Source organism: Caretta caretta, chromosome 5 (genome assembly GCF_965140235.1).
Source record: "Caretta caretta isolate rCarCar2 chromosome 5, rCarCar1.hap1, whole genome shotgun sequence".
Taxonomy (NCBI): Eukaryota; Metazoa; Chordata; order Testudines; family Cheloniidae; genus Caretta; species Caretta caretta.
The window spans coordinates 125,210,031-125,222,803 of NC_134210.1; the positions used below are offsets into that span (position 1 = coordinate 125,210,031).

A 12,773-nucleotide genomic window follows, 5' to 3' on the forward strand; every position below is an offset into this window, starting at 1 on the left:
AGGTAACGCATTCCAGTGTTTCACCACCCTCTTAGTGAAAAAGTTTTCCTAATATCCAACCTAAATCTCCCCCACTGCAACTTGAGACCATTTCTCCTTGTCCTGTCGCCCGCTATCCCTGAGAATAGTCTAGATCCATCCTCTTTGGAACCACCTTTCAGGTAGTTGAAAGCAGCTATCAAATCTCCCCTCATTCTTCTCTTCTGTAGACTAAACAATCCCACTTCCCTCAGCCTCTCCTCATAAGTCATGTGTTCCAGTCCCCTAATCATTTTTGTTGCCCTCCGCTGGACATTTTCCAATTTTTCCACATCCTTCTTGTAGTGTGGGGCCCAAAACTGGACACACTACTCCAGATGAGCCCTCACCAGTGTCGAATAGAGGGGAACAATCACATCCCTCGATCTGCTGGCAATGCCCCTACTTATACAGCCCAAAATGCCATTGGCCTTCTTGGCTACAAGGGCACACTGTTCACTCATATCCAGCTTCTCGTCCACTGTAACCCCTAGGTCCTTTTCTGCAGAACTGCTGCCGAGCCATTCGGTCCCCAGTCTGTAGCGGTGCATTGGATTCTTCCGTCCTAAGTGCAGGACTCTGCACTTGTCCTTGTTGAACCTCATCAGATTTCTTTTTGCCAAATCCTCCGATTTGTCATGGTCCCTCTGTATCCTATCCCTACCCTCCAGCATATCTACCACTCCTCCCAGTTTAGTGTCACCTGCAAACTTGCTGAGGGTGCAATCCACACCATTCTCCCAGATCATTAATGAAGACATTGAACAAAACCGGCCCCAGCACGGATCCTTGGGGCACTCTGCTTGACACCGGCTGCCAACTAGACATGGAGCCATTGATCACTACCCGTTGAGCCCGACAATCTAGCCAGCTTTCTACCCACCTTGTAGTGCATTCATCCAGCCCATACTTCCTTAACTTGCTGACAAGAATACTGTGGGAGACAGTGTCAAAAGCTTTGCTAAAGTCAAGGAACACCACGTCCACTGCTTTCTCTTCATCCACAGAACCAGTCTCGTCATAGAAGGCAATTAGATTAGTCAGGCATGGTGACTTGGTGAATCTATGCTGACTGTTCCTGATCACTTTCCTCTCATCTAAGTGATTCAGAATTGATTCCTTGAGGACCTGCTCCATGATTTTTCCAGGGACTGAGGTGAGGCTCACTGGCCTGAAGTTCCCAGGATCCTCCTTCTTCCCTTTTTTAAAGATGGGCACTACTTTAGCCTTTTTCCAGTCGTCCGGGACTTCCCCGGCTCGCCATGAGTTTTCAAAGATAATGGCCAATGGCTCCGCAATCACATCCGCCAACTTCTTTAGCACTCTCAGATGCAACGCATCCGGACCCATGGACTTGTGCACGTCCAGCTTTTCTAAATAGTCTCGAACCACTTCTTTCTCCACAGAGGGCTGGTCACCTCCTCTCCATGCTGTGCTGCCCCGTGCAGTAGTCTGGGAGCTGACCTTGTTCGTGAAGACAGAGGCAAAGAAACCATTGAGTACATTAGCTTTTTCCACATCCTCTGTCACTAGGTTGTCTCCCTCATTCGGTAAGGGGCCCACGCTTTCCTTGACTTTCTTTTTGTTGCCAACATACCTGAAGAAACCCTTCTTGTTACTCTTAACATCTCTTGCTAGCTGCAACTCCAGGTGTGATTTGGCCTTCCTGATTTCACTCCTGCATGCCCGAGCAATATTTTTATACTCCTCCCTGCGCATTTGTCCAATCTTCCACTTCTTGTAAGCTTCTTTTTTGTGTTTAAGATCAGCAAGGATTTCACTGTTAAGCCAAGCTGGTCGCCTGCCATAGTTACTATTCTTTCTACACATCAGGATGGTTTGTCCCTCTAACCTCAATAAGGATTCTTTAAAATAAAGCCAGCTCTCCTGGATGCCTTTCCCCCTCATTTTATTCTCCCAGGGGATCTTGCCCATCAGTTCCCTGAGGGAGTCAAAGTCTGCTTTTTTGAAGTCCCGGGTCCGTATTCTGCTGCTTTCCTTTCCTCCTTCTGTAAGGATGCTGAACTCAGCCATCTCATGGTCACTGCCTCCCAGGTTCCCATCCACTTTTGCTTCCCCTACTAATTCTTCCCGGTTTGTGAGCAGCAGGTCAAGAAGAGCTCTGCCCCTAGTTGGTTCCTCTAGCACTTGCACCAGGAAATTGTCCCCTACATTTTCCAAAAACTTCCTGGATTGTCTGTGCACTGCTGTATTGCTCTCCCAGCAGATATCAGGGTGATTGAAGTCTCCCATGAGAACCAGAGCATGCAGGGAGTAAATGCAGGGACTGGTTTGTGCAGGGCTCATTGTAGAATCAGGGCCTAACACTGCCCCACTCTGGCCCTGGCAGCCATTGAAGCTGAAGATCGTGTCTCTGGATGGAGGCCCACTCACATCCCTCTGTGGGACAGACACATGGGTATGAACATCTAGCCTTGCTTTAAAGGAGTGAGGTGAGAACCTGCCTCAGCCCCAGGCCTCTGTCACTGTCCTCAGCTGCTCCAGGCATCTGCACTCCCTGCTTTGATTTTACTCCCTGTGTGAAGGGTGATGGGGAGGTGATGGGACGAAGTTATACATGCTGTGATCTGCTGTCACTCCGGCTGGGAAGGGCCCTGGCACTAGAGTAACTAGGCCAGGAATGATAATGGGGAGGCAACAGTCGAGCATAGTGGCTATCACTAACCCCGCCCCCTAAAACTTTTCCCTGAGCTTGTCTCCCCACTTAGTGCTTCCCTGTGGCTGTGTCACCCCCAGCATCTGCCCAAATGCTCCCCAGATACCCCCTGAGCCTGGGGATTCCACGTATTGAACTGACCCTTATATTGGAACTGCTAACTGCCCTCAGTCTTTAACCCCTTATTGCCCAGTGTGGGGCTGCCTGACTCTCTTTGAGGTTCTGGGCCTAACTCACTTAGGCCTTGCAATGCTGAGAGGAGCAATAGCTAAATACCTTTAAAAACCTGTGCCATGTTCTCTTCCCTGGACAAGTCAACCAACAGGGAAGCTATAAATGAACTGAGGAGTATCTTGTGCCAGCTGGGCCAGAATAACTTCCCCAGCCTCTTCTGGAGTGTGCAGGAAAGGAAAATAATACAACAGCTATCAGCACTCTCCTCTCTTAGATGGTTTTACTGACAAAAAACATTCTACACCGAAAATGTTACCAGGGAAAAGGAGCGTAAAGGCTCTCTTCAGAGAGAACAACTGGAGCACTCGGAGAATATGAAGCATTCTTATTATTTGTATGACCGTAGCATTTCGAAGTCAAAATCAGAACTGGAATCCCATCGTGCTAGGTACTGTCTTAACAGAGAGTAAAAGGCCTGCCCCAAACAGCTCATAATCTGAAACTGGGTTTGCTAACCCTTCAGGATCGTCCCGGAGTCTCCAGGAACAAAAGATTGTCATGTGATGAGACCTCCAGCAAGACATCCAACCAAGATTGGCAACTCTCACACCCTGTAACTTTTCAGAGGGTCACAGCCCCCTCACTGAGCAAAGTAGAGAATTCAGCTGTGTGATTGGTCTCCTGAGCTGTCTGTCAAGTGTGTCCAGCCCCATGATGACATCATCACAGGAATATAATGGCTGAGGGGGGGTAGGTCCTAGTACTGGCAAAGAATTAGTAGTGTGGAAGATTGGTAAGATGTGTGGCTAAGCTATGTCTTAGGTCCTGGGGGTGTTTAGATGGCAGCTCTTTTCTTACACAGAGTGTGACCGAATGTCTTGCCTGATGGCCAGTAGTAGCTAGGATTGAATGATCAGAATCTCTTAGCTACTTTCAGTGCTTGGTAGCTGTAATTGTGTAAAGCATTTTGAGTTCAGTCTTCTGAGTCAACAGTCCAGGAAAGGAAACTATCTGCCTTCCAGACTGGGAGGCCTGGAGTAATGGTATGTTCTAGGAGATGGAGGCTTCCCTAGAGGAGAATAGAATATTGAACAAGGAGAACTAAATTAGAGCCTGGACTATGAAAAACTCTCCACTCACCTCTCCACCTGAGCAAAGCTATGTTGTTCCCACTCAGGGATGGGGATTGGGACTGCTGGCTGTGGTCAGAGTTCTGGCTTGTCCTAATGATCTGCAGGTGGAAACACTTGACTGAGGTGGCTGATTCAGCTGAGACTGGAGTGCTGGCTAACCAATATGTATCTGAAACAGATAATGCAGGAAACACTAAAGGAAAACAGGCCTGGTGCCTTCCCATAAGGGAAATGCTTCCTGGCCCTAGCTTTCTAGTTAGTGGTCTCACTCTCGCCTCTAGGAGTGATGGTGTCATTTACCTAAACTGGAATCTGTTTCTTTAGCAGACCAGTCTCTAACTGACAGTAGAAAATATTTGTATTTTTACCAGCTAAATTGGCTTTAAAATAACCAGCCTGCCATGGTGGGCATCTCCTATGTAGACTCATAGATATTAAGGTCATAAGGGACCATTATGATCATCTCCTATGTAATTCAGTATCCAGGGAGACTCCTACACTACTCACTCAAGAGGTCTCTGAAGGCTCACCAGTTGTACCTTCTGAATTCAGTGTTCTGTGTGTGTAGTCAATGGCTAGTATCTTCAGCAGGATAACTTCTGTCAGTGATTGTACTCTGGGAGAAATGGAATTAGCCCTGGTATTATCTGGGAAAAGACTAAACTAGGAGGGTGCCTCTGACGAGCTGTGCAAGTGTCCTGGTGCTCCCCTTGGGAGGCATTGTTGGGTCTAGAATGCTAAAGAAAAGCTTTGGGAGTGTGTAACACTGACAGACCCTGGTGATGGGCAGGATCAAACCTGGGACCTCTGGAGCTAAATGCATGAACCTCTACTGCATGAGCTAAAAGCCATAAGGCTCTTAGCTAAGACTGTAGAGCCGATTCGTTAATCTGTCTCTCTAACTGGTCCTGGTGCCACGAGATGGGACAGAAGAACATACCCAGAAGGTGTGTGGATTACAAGTGCATCCCTGGGCTTGAGGAACTGGCTGTCTCTGAGCCTGCCTTAGGTCAAAGGTTTAAGGCCCTTGCCTGCTCTCTGTAGAGAGAGACTTATTACAGGGGGACAACCTGGTCTGGCTCTTAGAGAAAACAGACCAGGAGCAGCTCTCCTGGTATTCCTACACAACATTGATATCATTGTTTCCTGCTGTAGCCACTCAATATTCCTTTTTGGGTCTTACAGGGACATCTCACTCTACCATGTCGGCTAAGGAAAATGAACCACAGGTGGAGATCCAGGCAGAGGAGCAACAGGTGGATCCCTCCTGGGGAGGCAGGTGTGCTTGGCAGCTGGAAGGGCTGTTCTAGCTTGAATGTCTCCACTGCTGGAGACAGGGACTCGTAACCACAACACTAGCTAAGGCTCCAAGTTCCAGTTCTCAGAGTGCCGTAGTCACTGCCCACAAGTGCCCCCTGAAGCCAGGAGGAGCACCGGCACTGGTGATCCTGTGAATGCTGTCTCCACCCTAACACGGCAAATCCCGCTGATTATAATACCCAGTGCGGGCATTGTACCGGGTGCTAGAGCGAGACATGGTTCCTGATCAGGAGAGACTGCACTTGGAAAGACAAAAGGTCTCTCCATTCCTGCTCTCACGGATGGAACGAAATCGTGACATAGTTCTGTTTTGTTGGTGGGCATGCCAGGATGCAAACAGAATTCTTGAGACCTTGCTGCATATAGGCAGCTGTTCCAGTGGAATCAGGCTTCTGGGTGTGTAACTAATGTCACAGGAAGGCCACTGAACCCCTGCTGACAGGGACCGGAGACTCCCTAGCTCTGAGGACAGTCTCCTACAGAATCAGTAGTTGTGAGGGAAAGAGACAGGAGGGGCACCTTGACAAGCCAGGAGCTCTTCCTCAGCTGACTCCTCTTTCCATCCCTCAGACTGCAGGGGACAGGGTGGCTGGCCTGCCCTTGGTCAGCTCTGCCTGTGAGATGGCCTCTACCAGCTACGCTGCCACCAAAGAGACCCACCCAGCCATCAAAGCGATATGTAAGGTGGCAGAGACTGGGGTGAGGGCCATCACCTCTGCTGCCACAACCGGGGTACGGACCATCCTGGACCAGCTGGAGCCACAGCGTGAGTAAGGGAAAGGGAGACAGGAACGCTCTTGTGTGTGTTGTGAGCGAGGTGGGTCTGGGGGCAGGCTCAGCCTACAGTGGCTCTAGGCCCACTACTGAACTCGGCCTCCAACTGGCAGCAAACAGAATCCACAGACTCCCTTCTCCTGCTCCTCTCAACTCCGCTAGCTCCTAGACGTGACCTGGCCAAGGCATTGGCCTTGTGCGGAGCGACTCTGAGGACTGCAGCAGCTGCTGTTGGGGACTCTTGCTCAGGTACTGGTGCTGAGGTGGGCCAGCCTAGAGGCAGGCAGTGCCCAGGCACAATCCCTGGTGTGCATGGCTGGCCCAGTACCACACAGCCACATGCACTGTGTATGGCACCTAATGCCATGGAGCAATACCTGCTAGAGGGCACAGGAAGCAGCTCCAATGCTGAAGGGATCTGAGCCCATTGCAGGCACTGGAGACTCCATCCACCCCCAGCTTCTCCAGAGGGTTTCAGAACAGATGACTGGCAGCCGGATCTCCTGAGTGCTAAACCTGGCTCTGAACCAGACTGGCTCCATAGCCTTGGGCAACTTGCCCAACCCCTCTTCCTTGGCTTTCCCATCAGTAACCTGGGGAGACTTGCTTAGGAACACCAGTCCTCCAATGTACACAGATGAGCAGCCCCACGAGATCTGTGCATGTGAAGGAATTAAGGGAACGGGTTCTGTGGTTATGTTTCATTTGTAGCAGCCAATGAACATGCCTGTCGGCGTCTGGACAGACTGGAGGAGCAGCTGCCCATCCTGCAGCAGCCGATTGAGAAGGTAACCACACGAGTGTCACGGCTGGTCCTGGAGCAGGATGAGGCTGTGGACCCTTCACTTCCGCAAGGTGTTCAGTGACTTCTCTTCTGACCCCTTTTCCTCTAGGTGGCTTTGGATGCCCAAGACCTCGTGCATGCCACAATGGTGGGTGCCAAGGATGCAGTCTGCAGCCCGGTCACTGAGGCCAAGGATGCAGTGACCAGCATGGTAGGCGTGGCCCAAGGGGCTGTCCATGAGAGCATGGAGGTGACCAAATCTGCCGTGACCAGCAGCATGAGCACAGTGATGGGCTCCCGCATGGGGCAGATGGCTGTGAGTGGCATAGACACAGCATTGGGGAAATCTGAGCAGCTGGTGGACTACTACCTCCCCATGACGGAGGAGGAGCTCGGTAAGATCCCCTCTGCTGAATACAAACCAATGTGACCCTGGTGTCTTCGGGCACGGCTTGGACTCACAGCTGTTCAGTGTTCACATCTGAGCTGCCAAAAGAGCCACCTCTCCTTCGGGCTAGCTTGCAACCTAGCTTGGCTCCTAGCCCTCCCTTAATTGCTTCATGCTGGGCCCTCCGCTCACCCTTTCAGATGGCTCTGATGCGGCTCCCTGTGCAGCTACCCGCTGCCTTACTGGTCGGTGCTGCAGGGCATCCAAACGTGCCCTGGGAAAGATTCCATCGGTCACAAGCTCTGGGAGGACTGAACGCATCCCTGCCTTGTATCCTGGCCCTACCAACTGGTGGTACAAGTAGATTTTAATTCTTACCTGTACGGCGACTCATGGGAGGGACCCAAAAGTGTAGGGGGGCACATGACTCCCCCCCAAACGACCCCACCCTGCCTCGTGCGGGGAGGGCTCTACAGACTCCAGACAGGAGATGCAACTACGTGGAAGGGCTGGTGGGGGGCCAGCTGGGGGTGGTACAGACACACCGGAGGAGGTGCCAGCATTCTGCTCCTTTCGCTGCTGCGGTTCCTGAGAGCCCTGCGGTTTTCAGTGGATAGCGAATGTCATTCCAGTACGTCATACTAGCAACAAATCTCTTAATGGTGCTGCGTACCTGACCTTACTGCCTGACTTGCACCACTGCTGCCAACTGACCCCTTCCCCCTTATCATAGAATCATAGAATATAAGGGTTGGAAGGGACCCCAGAAGGTCATCTAGTCCAACCCCCTGCTCGAAGCAGGACCAATTCCCAGTTAAATCATCCCAGCCAGGGCTTTGTCAAGCCTGACCTTAAAAACCTCTAAGGAAGGAGATTCTACCACCTCCCTAGGTAACGCATTCCAGTGTTTCACCACCCTCCTAGTGAAAAAGTTTTTCCTAATATCCAATCTAAACCTCCCCCACTGCAGCTTGAGACCATTACTCCTCGTTCTGTCATCTGATACCATTGAGAACAGTCTAGATCCATCCTCTTTGGAACCCCCTTTCAGGTAGTTGAAAGCAGCTATCAAATCCCCCCTCATTCTTCTCTTCTGCAGGCTAAACAATCCCAGCTCCCTCAGCCTCTCCTCATAACTCATGTGTTCCAGACCCCTAATCATTTTTGTTGCCCTTCGCTGGACTCTCTCCAATTTTTCCACATCCTTCTTGTAGTGTGGGGCCCAAAACTGGACACAGAACTCCAGATGAGGCCTCACCAATGTCGAATAGAGGGGAACGATCACGTCCCTCGATCTGCTCGCTATGCCCCTACTTATACATCCCAAAATGCCTTCCAGCTGAGCTTGCCACAACTCCTCTGGAGGGGCCTGGAGAGGCTCCCGCAGAGCAGCGGAGTTAGTACGTGCGTCTGGGTTCCCTGTCGAGCACGCTGCGCCAGCGAGCCTACCAGCACGCCCTGGGCAAGATGAGACAAGCCAGGCAGCGCACCCTGGAGGCCCTTTCCCAGCTCTAGCAAATCATTGACCTGGTAGGAACACGACCCCTCTCCCCTGCCCTGTAGCTGCTGTGGGTCACGGTCTGTCATAAATATAAAGGGAAGGATAAACCACTTTAAAATCCCTCCCGGTCAGAGGAAAAGTCCTCTCACCTGTAAAGGGTTAAGAAGCTAAAGGTAACCTTGCTGGCACCTGACCTAAATGACGAATGAGGAGACAAGATACTCTCAAAAGCTGGGAGGAGGGAGAAAACCAAGGGTCTGTGTCTGTCTGTATGCTGCTTTTGCCGGAAACAGAACAGGAATGGAGTCTTAGAACGTTTAGTAAGTAGTCTAGCTAGGTATGTGTTAGATTATGATTTCTTTAAATGGCTAAGAAAAGATTTGTGATGACTATCCCAGTCTGTGTGTCTTTTTTGTAACTTAAGGTTTTGCGTAGAGGGACTCTCTGTTTTGAATCTAATTACCCTGTAAGGTATCTACCATCCTGATTTTACAGAGGTGATTCCTTTACTTCTATTAAAAGTCGTCTTGTAAGAAAACTGAATGCTTTTTCATTGTTCTAAGATCCAAGGGTTTAGGTCTGAGGTCACCTATGCAAATTGGTGAGGATTTTTACCAAACCTTCCCCAGGAAGTGGGGTGCAAGGGTTGGGAGGGTTTTTGGGAGGAAAGACGTGTCCAAACTATGTTTCCCAGTAAACCCAGTTAGAGTTTGGTGGCAGTGGAAATTCCAAGGGCAAAGGGTAAAATTAACTTGTACCTTGGGGAAGTTTTAACCTAAGCTGGTGAAAGTAAGCTTCGGAGGTTTTCATGCAGGTCCCCATATCTGTACCTCAGAGTTGGGGAGGAACCTTGACACGGTCTCTGCAGCCTCCCATGCTCAGTGCCATTGGCACTGTTTGTTCCTGGGCCCAGCTGTGTCGCTGCAGTAGTGCTGCCCACCTGCTGCCCACACCTAGCTGTGGGAGAGCTTCCCTGGCCAGCCGCCTCCTGCTCTTCCCAGCTAACTGCCCTCTCCCCCTGCAGATCAGCCATGCCAAGCAGGCCGTAGATCAGAAGCTTCACAATGGCCAGGACCGTCTGTACCAGATGTGGGTCCAGTGCTGCAGGGGGACGTTGGAAGGGCAGGAGGATCCTGACTCCGCAAAGGTATTCTCCTCCTTCTCGCCCTGACAGCCTTCCTCCAGTGAACTCCCCCCATCTGTAGGGGAAACTTGCAGATACTCCAGTCTCTTTCTCCTTCCAGCAGGTTGAAGCTCAGGCTCTAGCCACGTCCCAGAGCCTCACCCAGCAACTGAAAACCACCTGCCTTACTCTCCTGGGCAGCATCCGGGGCCTTCCCAGCACTATCCAGGACAAGGCCCAGCAGGTCTCGAGCAGTACAGAAGAGCTCCAGGCCTCCTTCTCCAGTGCCGGCTGTTTCCAGGATCTGTCCAGCAGTGCCCTTGCCTGGGGTCGGGAGATGGTGACCAAGGCCCAGGAGTCCCTGGATGAGCTGCTGGAATACGTGACGCAGAACATTCCCCTGGACTGGATCGTGGGACCCTTCACTCCTGCTGGAGACTCCCCACCATGTCCTGATGAGCTGGTGGAGGAAGGAAAGAAGGTGGAGGCCTGAAGGGTTCCCCCTGCTGCTGGAAGGAATGCAGCTGAATTTCCTGCATGGCTAGTGTGGGGTCTCCTTGCTGAGGCCACAGTTCTGCTTTGGCAGATGGTGGACTGAGGTCAGGTCTTCCTTCTGCAGAACCTGAATGTCATTTCCCAGGCACACTTCCCCAGAACCATGTATTACCAGTTACAGGGTGGCATCACTAGTCATGCAGGACTGCATCCCTTGCAGGGCTAGTCTGCTTCTCTCAGGACATACTTACAGCTGTCTTCCTCTGTACACAGGAAGTGCTCCTGAGCTTGATCTTTTCCCTAGCTTTGTAATGTGTAAAACTAGGGTTTAATGTTACAATAAACCTCAACTGCATTCAAATTTCTGTCTGCTTAATGTGATTCCCTCCCTGGCTCATGCTCTGTAGAAACATATACTGTACAGGTGACCCCATGCCCCTCTTCTTCACACACACAAACCCCCTCCACCCACTTTCTCTGGCAGGGCTCCAGAATGGCTGAGCTCATCTCCTGGGTGAAGACATCTCTTCAGGTGCCTCCATTTGACACTCTTCCATTGAGACTTTTCTCATGTAGAAGAGGGCAACAGTGTTCTCCCCATTGAGAACACTCATCTGGCTTCCAGTGGGTAGCAAGGCAACATTACAGGCTCCGAGACCCAACTAACAGAGGGAAAGACCCAGGTTGTTGAGATAGGGCACTATGGCCTTGAGAGGAAATGGGGTGTGTGGAGAACTGAGAACCTACTACTGGTAATGAGCAAAGTTAAAAGGGTCACATACAGTGGTGGGAGACTGCCGGGCCTTGCCTCTAGTTCAGTGCAAGAAGCTCAACAGGTTGGAAGTGTCTAGGAAAAGATGGTGAATTGACAACTCCAGGCAACTGGGATTTAACAAAACACACACAGGGAGACTAGCTGCAAGAGAGAGAGCAGCAGATTGTCTTGCTGAAGCATAGACATCAGCCAGCCTGCATCCTTCCTCCCTGCCATTAGCCAAGCACCTGCCTAACATTTCCTACTGCCTAGTGTAAACCTAGCCAGGCTAATCGCTCAGGGTTGTGGGAGATCCATAGTAGGACCAGTGCTGGGCTTGTAATGCATTTTCCTCAGAGCTTGTGTCTATGCTTGAAGTCACAAGGGGGTAGTGTCATCTAGGCAGCTCCATCACTTTTGCTTATCCTAACTCCGGCTTGAGCTATTAATAAGCTTCAGGCAAGGAAATGTCTCTCTGGTTCAGCACTGCAACAGCACCATGAGCAGGAATGGGTGTGTAGCTCTCAAAGATAGAGACTAGTAATCAAAGTGGTGATGGATGCAGCTCCCAGGGCTAGTTACTCCGGATCTCATTGAACAGGGCCTGTCTTGTACTCCCAATGGACTGGGGCTACAAAGGTTTTCATAGACTCCTAGAATATGGGGGTTGGAAGGGACCTTAGGAGGTCATCTAATCCAACCCCCTGCTCAAAGCAGGACCAATCCCCAGTTAAATCATCCCAGCCAGGGTTTTGTCAAACCCGCCCTTAAAAACTTCAAAGGAAGGAGATTCCACCACCTTCCTAGGTAACGCATTCCAGTGCTTCACCACCCTTCTAGTGAAAAAGTTTTTCCTAATATCCAACCTAAACCTTCCCCACTACAACTTGATACCATTGATGCTTGTTCTGTCATCTGTACCACTGAGAACAGTCTAGATACATCCTCTTTGGAATTCCCTCTCAGGTAGCTGAAAGCAGATATCAAATCCCCCCCCCCCCCCGGTTCTTCTCTTCCGCAGGCTAAACAATTCCAGTTCCCTTAGCCTCTCCTCATAAATCATGTGTTCCAGTCCCCTAAACATTTTTGTTACCCTCTGCTGGACACTTTCCAATTTTTTCACATCCTTTTTGTAGTGTAGGGCCCAAAACTGGACATAGTACTCCAGATCAGGCCTCACAAATGTTGAATAGAGGAGAACAATCATGTCTGTCGATTTGCTGGCAATGCCCCTATTTACACAACCCAAAATGTCATTGGCCGTCTTGGCAACAAGGGCACACTGTTGACTCATAGCCAGTTTCTTGTCCACTGTAACTTCGAGGTCCTTTTCTGCAGAAAAGTCAGAAACTCCCTAACTGACAGTGAGCGATCACTGAGGCTAATTTGCCTGTGTAACTGGAAGTGTGTTACATACCCTGCTGTGTTCTGGATTAACAGAGGCCCCTCCAACACACTAGCTAGGTGGAGCCCTGCTGGGGTGAGTAAAGGTCCTAGTCTGCTCCTTTTAGGAATATGGAAGAGTAAGTGCAGACTTCAGGAGTGCTGGTCAGCTAACATGATTTCTGTATCCAAGCCCAGTGAAGCTCTTTTCTCTTTCGTCCAAGTCTAATAAAATGTGTGATGTCAATG

General features: G+C 50.5%; 1 pseudogene; it reads left to right on the forward strand.

The window, feature by feature from the left end:
* The first annotated feature begins 3,265 nt into the window (after positions 1-3,265).
* LOC142072256 (perilipin-3-like) lies at positions 3,266-10,385 on the forward strand (annotated as a pseudogene).
* Positions 10,386-12,773: the final 2,388 nt, after the last annotated feature.